The following is a 12,412-nucleotide window of genomic DNA, read 5'->3' as shown; positions in this document are numbered from 1 at the left end:
CCCTGCTGGAGCAGGGGGGTTGGTCAGATGACCTCTAGAAGTTCCTGTCCAGCCTCCAGCAGTCTGGGATTCTGTGGCATGTTACCAAAAAAAAACGGAAAAAGCCACTGCACCAGTGAGTTGAATTGAGTCATAGCTGGACCTGAGACACCTGTGGGGAGGGGAGAGGCAGGAATGTGTGTCCTGGAGCTGGTGAGGGGAAAATGGGGGTCGTGAAAGTTGAAAACGGGTAAAGACAAACCTTGGCTTTGATTAAGCTGTTCATGAAAGTGTGGCCACAGACTGTGGCAGCCTTTCCCATGGCCACATGAAGCAGTTGTCTTCATGCAAAATGTTACTCACTGCCAGCTGTTTGCGTCTCCAGAACTTAGCAGTTGCATAATCTCTTGACTTTTGGTGTTGAACCACATCCTATTTCTCTTGCTTTGATTCCCAGAGAGATCCAGCTCGTTACTCCAGTTTGCCAGTGCACTGACAGGGCCCTCTCATGTCCTTATGACCTTCAACCAGACCCCAGTGTTTGAGGGCTGCCTATGGAATAGTGGATACTGCCTGTCCCCTCAGCTGATCTTTGATCTTAAACTAAAACTTTGCCTCCAGTGCTGCCTACCTTGCTGAACTAGTTCAGAACAGGATGCTCAGTAAAATTGGTGGGGTTTCTTTAAACGCTTCTGTATTTTGAGTATTGTTTCCTGCAGAAATTATTTTAAAGCTTTGTATGCTTTAAAGATCACATCAAGTTTTAACAAGGCCCAACTCCTTTCCCTGCCTTAACTGCCATGGCAGGTATTATTTGTACTACTATTTGGAGTTGCTGTTTTCCAGTCAGACAGGACCAAGGTTAGTGCTATTTAAAGTTGTAGTTAATAGATTTGCTTTTTTTCCAGCTCTTACGTTATTCTAGAGTGAACACAGATCTGTTAAAGAGATTTTTCCCTCAGCCTTGTTTCTTTTAATGGGCCATAATCCACTCTGAATGAGAATGTATAGAGCTGGGGCTCAAGGAAGGAAGAAAAAAATCATTCTTAGGATGATCTTTTTTTGTTTTACAAGATGAATTACTTGTACAACCCAGTATTGGTCTTCTCTCATCCAGTTTCTCTGAAATTTCTCTGACTAGCAGATGCTGAGTTTTATATATATAAAAACCTCAAAATATATGAAATTATGTATAAGTTTCTTATATAGTGTGCATGGAAAAGCAATGTATTTGATAAAATGCCTTCACACATGAAGGGCCTAAGGAATTGCATAATGTGAGGGGATTTGTTTTTTAACTTGGTATTTTTTGCTGCGCAGTTGTGGGTTTTTTGCACACTTCAGAAGTACAAGTGGCCTATTGTATTCCTAAGTAATAGTATTAGAAAAAGACACCAGTGTAGGAGCATATATGGATTTAAGATATTGATGCCAGATTTGTACTAATATTGTGCCAGTATGAAGTGTTTTCAACCCAGAAAAACATTGCATTATTATAACTCTTCCTTTTTTAAAAATGGGATACTCATTTCGAAGATCAAATTACAACTATTTATCTGTGTCTCTGTAAAAGTGAAAAAGCAATGTATTGTTTTACCCAGATTTTTCTTGTACTTTGTCTAATTTTCACACACAAACTCTTCATCTCATGTGTTGCGTGCTTTTTAGTAAAGAGACCTGACTGAAAAAGAGACAAAGGTAGAAGAGAAATTTATTACTGAAATGCAGTTAAAGAAGATGAAATTCTTGGTGAGTTCTGCATCTCAATGCTTACAGTAGTAAAAAGTTGTACATAGTATATTTAGGTGGAGCATGAACTCATCTCATGCTCATACTTCACACCTCACCTGTTGTTTTAGGAGAGTCCAAAGGCTCATCTTTTGCAGGACTGTACTGGAACCTCTGCAAGTGTAAAGTCCCAGGTTTGGTGCTGTAAATTCCCCACTGTAAAACTTCATTTGAATATGCAGCTTTTTTCCTCCTTTGTTCATAATGTAAATATTGTAACATGAGAAACATGAATTACAATCTTCAGCTTTTTAGAAAGTAGTTTCAAAGTTAGTTGAGCATATGTGTATAAAAGCCCTGTGTTAAACATATGTACAGAGAAGTGCCACAGTAGATTTGACAGTATGTTTTTAACCTGGGTGGCTGTGGCCTGGGCAGAACTGAACTCAGTTTTACTGGGGCTGCATGACTATGTTGGAATCATGCATTCAGTTTGTGTTTGTAGCTTTCATGATTCTGGTATTGTCTTTTTCTTTTTTCTTTTTTTTTTTTTTTTTACCTGAAGGTTGTTTGAATACATTTGTCTTTGGCACAGGAGAGAAAATGAATGTACCTCTCTTTTTAAATCTCTTCTGCCAAGTAAGACGGTGCAGTTGAAAACTGAAAAAAATGAAGATAAAATGAACCAAGGGAGGAACTCGTAGAATGTAACTTTGTGCCTAATGCATCTGTTACAAACATGAATAGTCAGAAAGCTTTATTTATTGAGACCTTCATGTAGTAGAAGACAAACCCTCCCACTGCTGATCACAGCTTGCAGTCTGAGGTGCACTGGAGCCAGCTCAGCTCAACAGTTCTGCCTTCTGCCCTTCCCTTTCTGGCACTTGCAGAACTGCAGTTTCAGTTTTCAAATGTAATGACATATCACTATTACAGGATTAGTTTTACTTATTTTGTATCTTGCTAAACTGCACCTCCAGGTGTCCGCCGGGACAGCTTAAAAAAACATGTACTCACTGTGGTCCTTGTAGCTGGAGAGGGGAGAAGGGCTGTGTATAATTGAAAAAATAGTTGTATCACTCAGATTATGTTAATGGTAAAATGATTATGTGCACTTTAGCTGAATAGTTGTCTGATTCTTCCAGCTGTGCCTTGACAAATTACCATAGAAATAACCATTAATTATCTGATCTATAAAGGGAGCAATCATTTGATCTTTTTCCAATTATTACTGAGTAATTAAATGATAAATTACCCGCATGTAAACCAATCTGTATTTAACAAAACAGTACTGAAGATTGCAAGGCTCTTGTGACGGGGTACAGGAGAAGTTAAGTGGGGACTGGTGTTACAGAACTCACAAGGAACAGCAAAAAATGTGGAGTATGGATTCTACTGGGAAAGTGAGGGAGACTTAGGGATTTATTTTTGCTCTATGTAATTCTCAACTAGATTTGCAGTTCCTATGAAAAAATATGCTTGACTTACAGGCTTTTCTTAATAACTTTCATCTTATTAGCTACCTGTTACAGAACTGTAAGGACATAGAATCAGGTAATGGTTTGGGCTGGAAAGAACCCCAAAGACCACCCCCAAGTTCCACCCCCTGCCATGAGCAGGGACACCTCCCACTATCCCAGGCTGCTCCAAACCCTGTCCATCCTGTCCTTGGACACTTCCAGGGATGGGGCAGCCACAGCTTCTGTGGGCAACCTGTGCCAGGGCCTCACCACTCTCCCAGCCAACAATTTCTTACCACTGTCCCACCTAACCCTGTCTTCTGGCAATGTGAAGCCATTCCCCCTTGTCCAAAATCCCTCTCCAGCTCTCTTGGACCCTCTTTAGGCACTGGAAGGGACTCTAAGGTCTCCACAGAGCCTTCTCTTCTCCAAGCTGGACACCCCCAGCTCTCCCAGCCTGTTTCCAGAGCAGAGGGGCTCCAGACCTTGGAGCATCTCCGTGGCCTCCTCTGGACTCACTCCAGCAGCTCCAAATCCTTCTGATGTTGGTGCCCTGGAGCTGGAGGCAGCACTGCAGGTGGGGCAGAGTGGAGTAGAGGAGGAGAATCCCCTGCCTCAACCTGTTGTTTACACTGCTTTTGATGCATCTGTTTCTGTAAGAACATAATACTCTAGATGAGGGAATTGTTACTATCCTGCAAGCAAGAAGCAGTGCTTTGAGCCTGCTTCCTTATTTCAGTAAAGCAAAGAACAACATTCTCCTTGAATGGATCACAGGTAAGGGGAAAAGTCTCTTTTTTGGTCTTTTACAAATAAGAGAAACACAAATTGAATTTGGAGGTTTCTTTTGAGAGACCTCGTGTGAAGAGGTGGTGCAGATTTAGAAGTATTGCCAACACAAAAGCCGAGCTGAGTTTAGTTTAGTTCAGTTCTAATTCTGTTTATGTGGCAGTCAGCTTCCCCTGTAACTAGCTTTACTTACACATGTAGATCCTTGACTGGTATCACCACCTGATTGTCCTCTGAATAGGATTTTGCAAATTTTCTATTCAGTTTTGTGGTTGAAATACAGTCCAGAAAAACTTGTTTTGGTTGTCCATAAGCAATATTGCCATATTCTTCAGATAAGGAAGAAAGAGAGGGGAAAAGTGGCTTTAAGTAAATAAATGTTTTATTTGAAACCAGACTACATAGTTCATCTTGGTTTGCTGCTTTTGAACTTTTTATTATTGCATTTAGAAGTATTTCTGTGTCAAACATTCAGACATTTCCTACAGAGTGTGTCAAAGCTGACCTTTCTGACTTGGGAAAAAATCCAGCCTAAGCTGAGCATAGAAGTTCAGCACAAATGGAGTGTTTCAAAATGAACCATTTGGCTGGAGTGGGGGCACCTCCTCCAAATCAGCCAGGTCTTTTCCTGACTCCAGGAGGTCTGTGCAGCCTAGAACTTAAGTCTTTTTTGCATGGGGAGTTATTGGAGGTGAGGCAATAGCAAGTGTAGACACTGCAACCAGGGCAGAATTCTGAGGGACACACCGAGCCCTGTGAGTCCAGCAGTGAAATACTCCACTGACCATGGGCAGGTAAAGAACCAAATGGCTGCTCTTGTTGTCTTGTGCTAAATTAAGTGAATATCTTACAAAATTGCTGCATTAGCAGAAGAGAAGGAGAAGTAAAGCACTCCTCCTCCTCTTCCCCTTTTTTTGTCTTCTATCAGGAAAGAGCATTTGAAAGAAAGCAATTGATGAATGATTCTTCAGTTAAAAATGTGGAAGAATCAGAAGATGAGTTTGCAGATCTATTTCCAGTCTAGGAATTATAATGATATTTTTGCTTTATCTACTATTTAACTACAGAAGAAAGAATACTGGATAAACAAGTAAAGATGATCCTTATCTGGCAGACAGAATGGAACAGGGAATGGAGGAGAGAGAGGGCTCATAATTGTGGTTGTTTAGACAACAGCATGTTTTAGGGAAACAGCCCTTATGCTGCTCTCTTAAGAGGGTTATTCTTCTGTTTTAGAGGAAGCTTCTAGGCAGAAACATTTGGTACACTTGGAAAAATGCATCTTTGGGCTTTTCCTCTAACATCCTTGTCTGAAGTATTCTGGAGCATCCTTCTTGCTGGTTGTCTGTGTCTTCAGAACTTTTGCAGGAGAATGCGATGCTCCCTAAAGTTTGAAAACAACAAATCCACTTACAATTAGCTAAATGAAGTGAGATGGTGCAGGGTTTTAGGATTATCATTGAATATTGAAGCCCAAAAGTTATTCTTCCCAAGTAATTGGTCATATTCATGCAATCATAATTTTTTCTGAAGGTGCTAACTCATTTTCAGCTTAACTGCCTGAGTAACCCAGTAGATAGAATAAATCCTATAATCATGATTTGGGTGGGAAGGGACCTTAAAGACCATCTTTGTCCACCCCCATGCCAAGGGCAGGGACACCTCCCACTAGCCCAGGTTGCTCCAAGCCCTGTCCAACCTGACCTTGAACACTTCCAGGGATGGGGCAGCCACAGCTTCTCTGGGCAACCTGTGCCAGGGCCTCCCCACCCTCACAGGGAAGAATTCCATTCTGTTATCCAATATAACCCTGCCCTCTGTCAGTGTATTCCCTTTTGTCCTGTCACTCCAGGCCCTTGTAAACAGGCTCTCTCCACCTTCCTTGTAAAAGTTCCCTTTAGGTGCTGGAAGGCCCCAGTTAGGTCATCCCAAAGGCTCCTCTTTTCCAGGCTGACCAATCCCAATCCTCTCAGCCTTTCCTCATAGGAAAGGTGCTCAATCCCTCTGATAATCTTGGTGGCCTCCTCTGGACTGGAGACACTGAACATATTACAGAGTTCCTGTGTCCCATATGAGATGTTTTGCAACTGCAATGTGTAAAGTCAATGTTGTTTCATATTCTTTAAGTCTTTTTATGTTTTAACAACTAGGGGTTTAAATACAGATATTTGTTTGTCTTTAATGTGGGAATAAATCTAGGAGTAACCTGTACTTCATGACTTCTAAAACTGGGATTCAGAGAGTTAAATATCCAAGCTCCCTAAAGAACCTCTAAAGGACAGTAAAAGTGTGATGGATAAGTCTTAAATCTGTTATTAGACAGACCCAGGGAATAAGATGTGCTTTCAGAGAGCAGCAGTAACCAGGGAAGGTCTGACACATGCAGCAAGGTGCTGGAGTCACAGCTCAGCACACGCTGAGCACGTTGACATAACCAAGACTAGGAGAGGAGGCAGAACAATGCAGATGTCAGCGACTGAAACCTTTGGCTTATTCTGCCAGATCTGTGAGCCTGCCTGCATATCTTACACTCCACATTCCTGACAGCCTTCTAAAAAACATCATCTTTGGTATCAGAGTGGAGTGTTCCTTTGAAAACCAGAGGGAATGCAGGAAAGAAAGACAGCCTTGTACTTGCTTTGTTTTTATCCTGCATCCCCTGGCAGCCAGCTCTGGTCATGTCTGCTGCTCCTGAGCCTTTGAAGCCGCTGAATTCCTTGTCTGGGGCCGAGCTGGGAGACCTTCACTCACACAGTTTACATCTTTGTTCTTCCCCAGGTGTATAAATATATATACTCCTTGATGTATAATTGACTTACTGCTATATCTATATGTATATAATGATAGCAGTCTATTACATATACTGCTGAGGGGTTTTGTACTATAATTCTTGCTAGCTTTCCTTGAAAATAGTAATAATGTGACTAATGGCTGTTTAATCACTTACTCCTCTTGGCATCTCTTTCAACAGAAGACTTCAAGGCATAAAGTATTCCTGAAATTATTCCTGTAAGATCCTGTCACCCTCACTTTGCAGGTGTTAAAGAAGCTGATGTCATATTTTACCAGCAGCACCAACTGGCATGCAGTTGTCTCAGCTTGTAAGTGGGTAAAGCTCCTCAGAAATTGAAAAAATTATGTATTTCAAGGCATAAGGAGTGGCTCAAAGGACTTGAGCCTCTCGTATGAGTAGTATTTGCAAAAGTGGAGTTTAGACACTTTGGTAGTTAAATTAGAAAAGGTTGGTGATAGTGATGTTCCCAAGGGGCTTAGTAAAAACAGTTAGATTTAAGTTCTGTTAAAATTCTGTCTTCAGGGTTGCTTTTTTTTGTCGCAGTAGCTTCTATCTCTACTTTTCCTGCTGATGGAAGATGGCTTTTTTATTAATATCTGTAACCTGTGGGGAACTAATACACATGCTAAGTTCTATTAAAAGTAATTCCGGGGTTCACCCACCCATGCAGTAATTATGATTGTGAGCATTCAAGAAAACTGAGTGTATAATATCTTAATTAAAGCACGATAATAGAATTTAGCTACTGATCAGATAACTCTAAGACTTTAGAATGTTAAATTTCCTTTTTATTTTCATGTTATTAATATTGGTATAGCTATTTTGATAGTATATTGCCTTGTTAATGTGAGTTTTGTTGGGGCAGGAAAATGTACAAAATCTGAAAGTCTAATCAATTAGAAAAATTCTGTTTGTTTTGGTAGTCTGTGTTTACTTGAAAGTCAGATAGTTATTTGCCCAAGAAAAATATTTGCATGCATGAGAGTGAAGAAAATAGTTTCTGTAGTACACTCTCTAACCTTGGTTCTGTCCTTCTCATTAACTTCAGAGGTAAACTGAAGTTTGTTGTCTGAATCTCTAGTTTGTTTTTTTATGGTAAATTCGAGCTCCTGTATGTACTAATGTTATCTTGAAGTTGGCCTCTGTTCTGAATCTTAATGGCACTGAAGGGTTTTTGCAGTTAAATACCTGAGGTGCACTGGCTGGAGTTCTCCCAGTTCTGTTCAGCCATGGGTGTGTTTATTGTAGAGCAATTCTGTGGTGAGCAGCGACAGGACCTGAGGGAATGGTCTCAAGTTGTGTCAGGGGAGGTTTAGGTTGGATATTAGAACAAGGTTCTTCCCCCAGAGGGTAGTTGGGCACTGAACAGGCTCCCCAGGGCAGTGGGCACAGCCCCAAGCCTGACAGAGCTCAAGAAGTGTTTGGATGATGCTCTCAGGCACATGGTGTGACTCTTGGGGTTGTCCTGTGCAGGGCCAGGAGTTGGACTCTGATCCTTGTGGGTCCCTTCTAACTCATCATATTCTGTGATTCTGTGTAATTCTTGTGTGTTTTGACGAACAGTTTAAAATAACCATGCTTTCACCAGTTAAATGTATGGCTACAACTCACAGATAACTAGAAATATGTCTACTCCACCCCTAGTGATTGCTATATTGGATACACTTAAGGAAAGCTGTGTGAGAGAGGCAGCATTAACCAATCTCAGGATAAGTGTTTGATTGTTGCCCATTTTCTCAGGTAACCTACTGTGAATCTCTCCACATTGCAGCTGTTCTCATCCCTAAACTGCCAAAGCAAAATTACTGGTTGGACAATCAAGTTTAAAATTGGCCCCAGCATTTTCATGTAGCGCTGCCAATCTTTTCCCAGAATCCTGGCTCCTGACTACTGCCCAGCATTGCCCAGTATCAGGCAGAACTATCATTTCTAGTCTGCTGGATCATAATCTGGATGCTGTTGATGTTTGCCTGAATTTCAGTGTAGTGGGATTTAATCATAGTCCACAGAAGGAAACCCTCTCATCAGTTTTAGAAGAGCAGCAGTCAGGGCTCTGTTAAGGCAGGGCAGGGACAGACTCACCTGTGTGTGCTGCCTCCAGCCCCTGGCACAGGTGCCTCTGAGGGCTGCCCTCCTGCTACCTCGAGTTTCCACCTCCATGTGTTCATCTTGCTTCTGCCCCTGAACACTTGTGATGCTTTCAGCTCCTGTTTTGCCCTCTCTAGACTGGGCTAATCAACATTTCCTTGGGGGATTAGCAGCTGTTGTTTCCTTTCCTGGGCAGAGGTCAGGTCCATCTTTAGCTGTTAAGAGGGTTTGGCATAGAAGTGGCTCTAAAGCAGCCCTTCCAGCTGGAGGCCCCAGCTCTTTCCCATCCCAAGGTGTGTGTGAGTGGTCAGTTTATTTTTCAGAACCCATCATCTGTCCTGAGTCGGTGGAGGCAGCTGCCCTTTGGGTTGAATTGGAGGGTTTTCAGAAGTACGTGCGTGGTGATGCCTCCAAATGAGTCCCATCGGACTTCTGGGCAGGTTGGCAGAGGTGTAAGGACTTTTTTGTACTGGAATGCCCCGTCCCAGCCAGAAACCGTCATGCCTTTGAGGACATACCACTGTACCTGTTTTAGAAATCTTGATACCAAGACTTTTAAGCTGACAGCATTTAGGCCACAGTAAATCCAGGTGTGTTAGGAACCCTAATTTTGTGAATAACACACACAGCTCTGGCTGTCACAGTTATCTATTTAAGGGAGATTTCTGCCAGTCTCCCAAGCCCTTGCATCCTCTGTCCACAAGTGTTTAATTTCCATACATAATTACCAGAACTCTAGATGTATAAAAGGTATTAATCAGGAAAATGCAGGTATTGGATTTTGTTGAATTGAGGTAATCTGTTAATTGATTGAAGATGATTCACTGCAGGTTGTGGTACTGAACTCTAGATATACTTTACAATACTTCACTGTTATAATGATTTATGGACTTGTCATTTTATCTTATATGAGGAATTGGGTAAAGTGACCTTGAAAGGATATTTTCATGATTGTTTTTAATACATAAAGGGGAAAAAAAGGCAGAAAAAAATTACCCAAAGTACTGCTACACTATATAAATAATTTAGAACTTCAATAATGTTGTCAAATGTCTGTGCTGTAAACAGGATTTAGACAGATATACTCTGCATAAGGAGATTCTGGCTTTTTACTTCTTTGAACATTAATAAAACCTCTCTGAGTCCATTCCCCAATTTAAATAATGAATGAGCTATTTTCTTAGCTCTCTCTCCAATATATACCCTCAAGTAATGTGTCTTATGCACTAAATAAAAGCTGGGAGCATTTTTTGGTTTATTTCTTAGTGTCATAAGAGTTGTATTTTTATGTGCCTGTATCCATAGTCCCAAGGGCATATATTAATACTTAGAGAATGTCTAGGAGAGGTAGGCTGCTGCACAGAAAATGGCAATGCCATGTCCTTTGTTATTTCTTTGAATGTGATAGTGGTTCCAAATATAGCAGCAACAGAAATATCCTTTGCTTCCCTTCCCAGAACTGCCTTGAAAAGACAATTTCTGTATTCTGCACAGAACTGCAGCTCTGGGATAAAGCTGTGATGCCAGCCTGCATTTTACATTCCCAAAGCCATATGTCCATGCTGGCCTTAGGTCTAAATGATTCTGTACAGTCTGCATAGTCTATATGCAGGAAGATAGTAGGACTTAAAAAATCAAGTTAAATGCCTTTTAGACCCAGATGACTTTGCTTACTCATCTGCCTCCTTGCTTAATCAATATGTGCCTCCCCTTCTGAACCCGAGGATTGTTTGATGTTTAGAAAAATTGTGTGTTATTAATAGAGGATTTAAAATGTCTTGTGCTTTACAGATCTAGCAAAGGATGCTTGCTACATGCAGAAGGGTTTCCAACATTATTTTAGGTCTGAAATAATGAGTTAGGAGAAACAAACAATATCAAGAGAACAGAGTCAAGAAGAACTGAAAGTTATGAGCAGTATGAGCCGATGTATCTTCTTGGTATAGCTGGGATGTTTTAAACTATTATTGTTTGGGGAAATAAAAGCCTGAGTCTATATCAAAGTAGATGTATTGCATACTAAATTTTAAGAAGCAGAATCTGATTTTCTCTCTCTCTCTCTGTTTTTTATTTTGTGTAAAAAAGAGGAAAAGCAGGCCTTAACTGAGACTGCAGGTTCCAAGGTGCTTCCAGCAGAAGGTCTGGTTTCCACATCTGTATGGATCTGTCCTGAGTCTCTAGAGAAATGGATCCTTCTGCACAGGTGTGGTTATTCAGGCTGCATGACTTTGGTGCCACTCCCCTCCTGTGGAGCTGAGTGTCACTGGGGATGTGACCTTACAAAGGTCACAAACACCTCTAGGGCTTTGTGATGCCACCTCCACTTTTTCCCTTCTCAAACCCTGAACCTCTCCATCCTTTTATCATTTACCCTGCACCATATTGGGAGAGAGGAGTCATTAGTGATGTTAAAAGCTACAGGGAAAAAAATTTTTTAATTTTGAAGTATCAATTACTATTCTACAATGTGTAGTTAGAGAGCAGAGTTACTAAAAGGGAGGAAGGTCTGTGGCCCACTTTACTGCCAGGCATTCATTTTCAGTGCTGAGTTAGTCTGTGCTGGCTGAGGTTTCCAGTTCAGTTTTCAGGCAGGGTATGAGACTTATGAAGGCTTTGTACTCCTAAATCAAGGTCTGTTGTGTTGGCCTGGATTAAGAACACAAGAAAGAATTCCAGACACTGGATATTTAGTGCTGTGTTAAGATCTAGTAAGCAGAAGGGATTGGTATAATAAGAAGGATGTGAATTCTCTGCTGCAGCCTTACTATGGTAGTAGAATATGCCCAGATCTCCCTGGAACTGAAACTGTATGGTTGCTACACCCCACAGGATGGAAAACACTTGTCTTTCCCTGCAGTCTAGAATAGAAGGGTGGATTTTAGTACCCTTTTTTGAAAACAAAAATCTTTTGCTCTACCCTTTCCATGGAGTTATACCCATGGCACCATCTTAGGATCTGATTTAACCAGGGCACTGGGTTAAGAGAGGAAGATTATCTGCCTTCTGATGAAAGCTTTAAGATACTGGACTTCCTTAGGGTTGGCAAGACGTTGCACTGGCATTATGGAACTGCAGCCAAGCAATGTGGGAAATGCAATTGCAGGAGCAAGAAAGGGAACTGGCAACCCACCCACCTGCTGTGTCCTTTGGGAGGTCACTGAGCAGGTGATAAACCTGAAACTATGCCAATTCAATGGTTTAATTTCTTCCTAAATCTCTCCTCTGGAGAGAAGGCCTCTGTCTTCTACATTCTCTTTCCTAGGCTATGGGAAGAGGGGAATTTTTTTCCTCTTCACCAACATCCACAGGAAATTCTGTATGGCTTCCAGATTTTAGTATTTAAAACAGTGCCAGCAAAACCTCTCTCTGCAGCTCATGTAAGAACGTAATGGGATAAACTTCCTGGATCTCAGAGCCCCATTGAACTTGGTGTTACGGGTGGAAGTTTTTTCTCAATAAAATTCCGTGTTTGAGGCCAAGTTGGTTTAACTGAGATCAAAGTAGTGTTTTCTATTTAGCTCAGCTTGTGTGATCATTCACACAAGGCAAAAGAATTGGTATCCCTTGAACTTTT

At 41.3% G+C, this 12,412-nt stretch overlaps 1 protein-coding gene and 1 non-coding gene across 5 annotated transcripts in view; both read left to right on the top strand.

The window, feature by feature from the left end:
• The window catches only part of SPAG16 (sperm associated antigen 16), a 377,720-nt gene that overhangs the window by 97,811 nt on the left and 267,497 nt on the right, over positions 1-12,412 (top strand). The window lies entirely within an intron of this gene.
• Positions 9,870-9,932, top strand: LOC127471289 (small nucleolar RNA SNORD78). The gene has a single exon (XR_007904624.1). It is a non-coding gene; the product is annotated as a small nucleolar RNA SNORD78 (small nucleolar RNA).

The sequence above is a fragment of the Manacus candei genome, unplaced genomic scaffold (genome assembly GCF_025592945.1).
Source record: "Manacus candei isolate 608988 ecotype Guabito, Panama unplaced genomic scaffold, ASM2559294v1 h1tg000023l, whole genome shotgun sequence".
In the NCBI taxonomy this organism is placed as follows: Eukaryota; Metazoa; Chordata; class Aves; order Passeriformes; family Pipridae; genus Manacus; species Manacus candei.
Note: the sequence above shows the minus strand (reverse complement) of the source record. Positions and strands in the feature narration are given on the sequence as shown.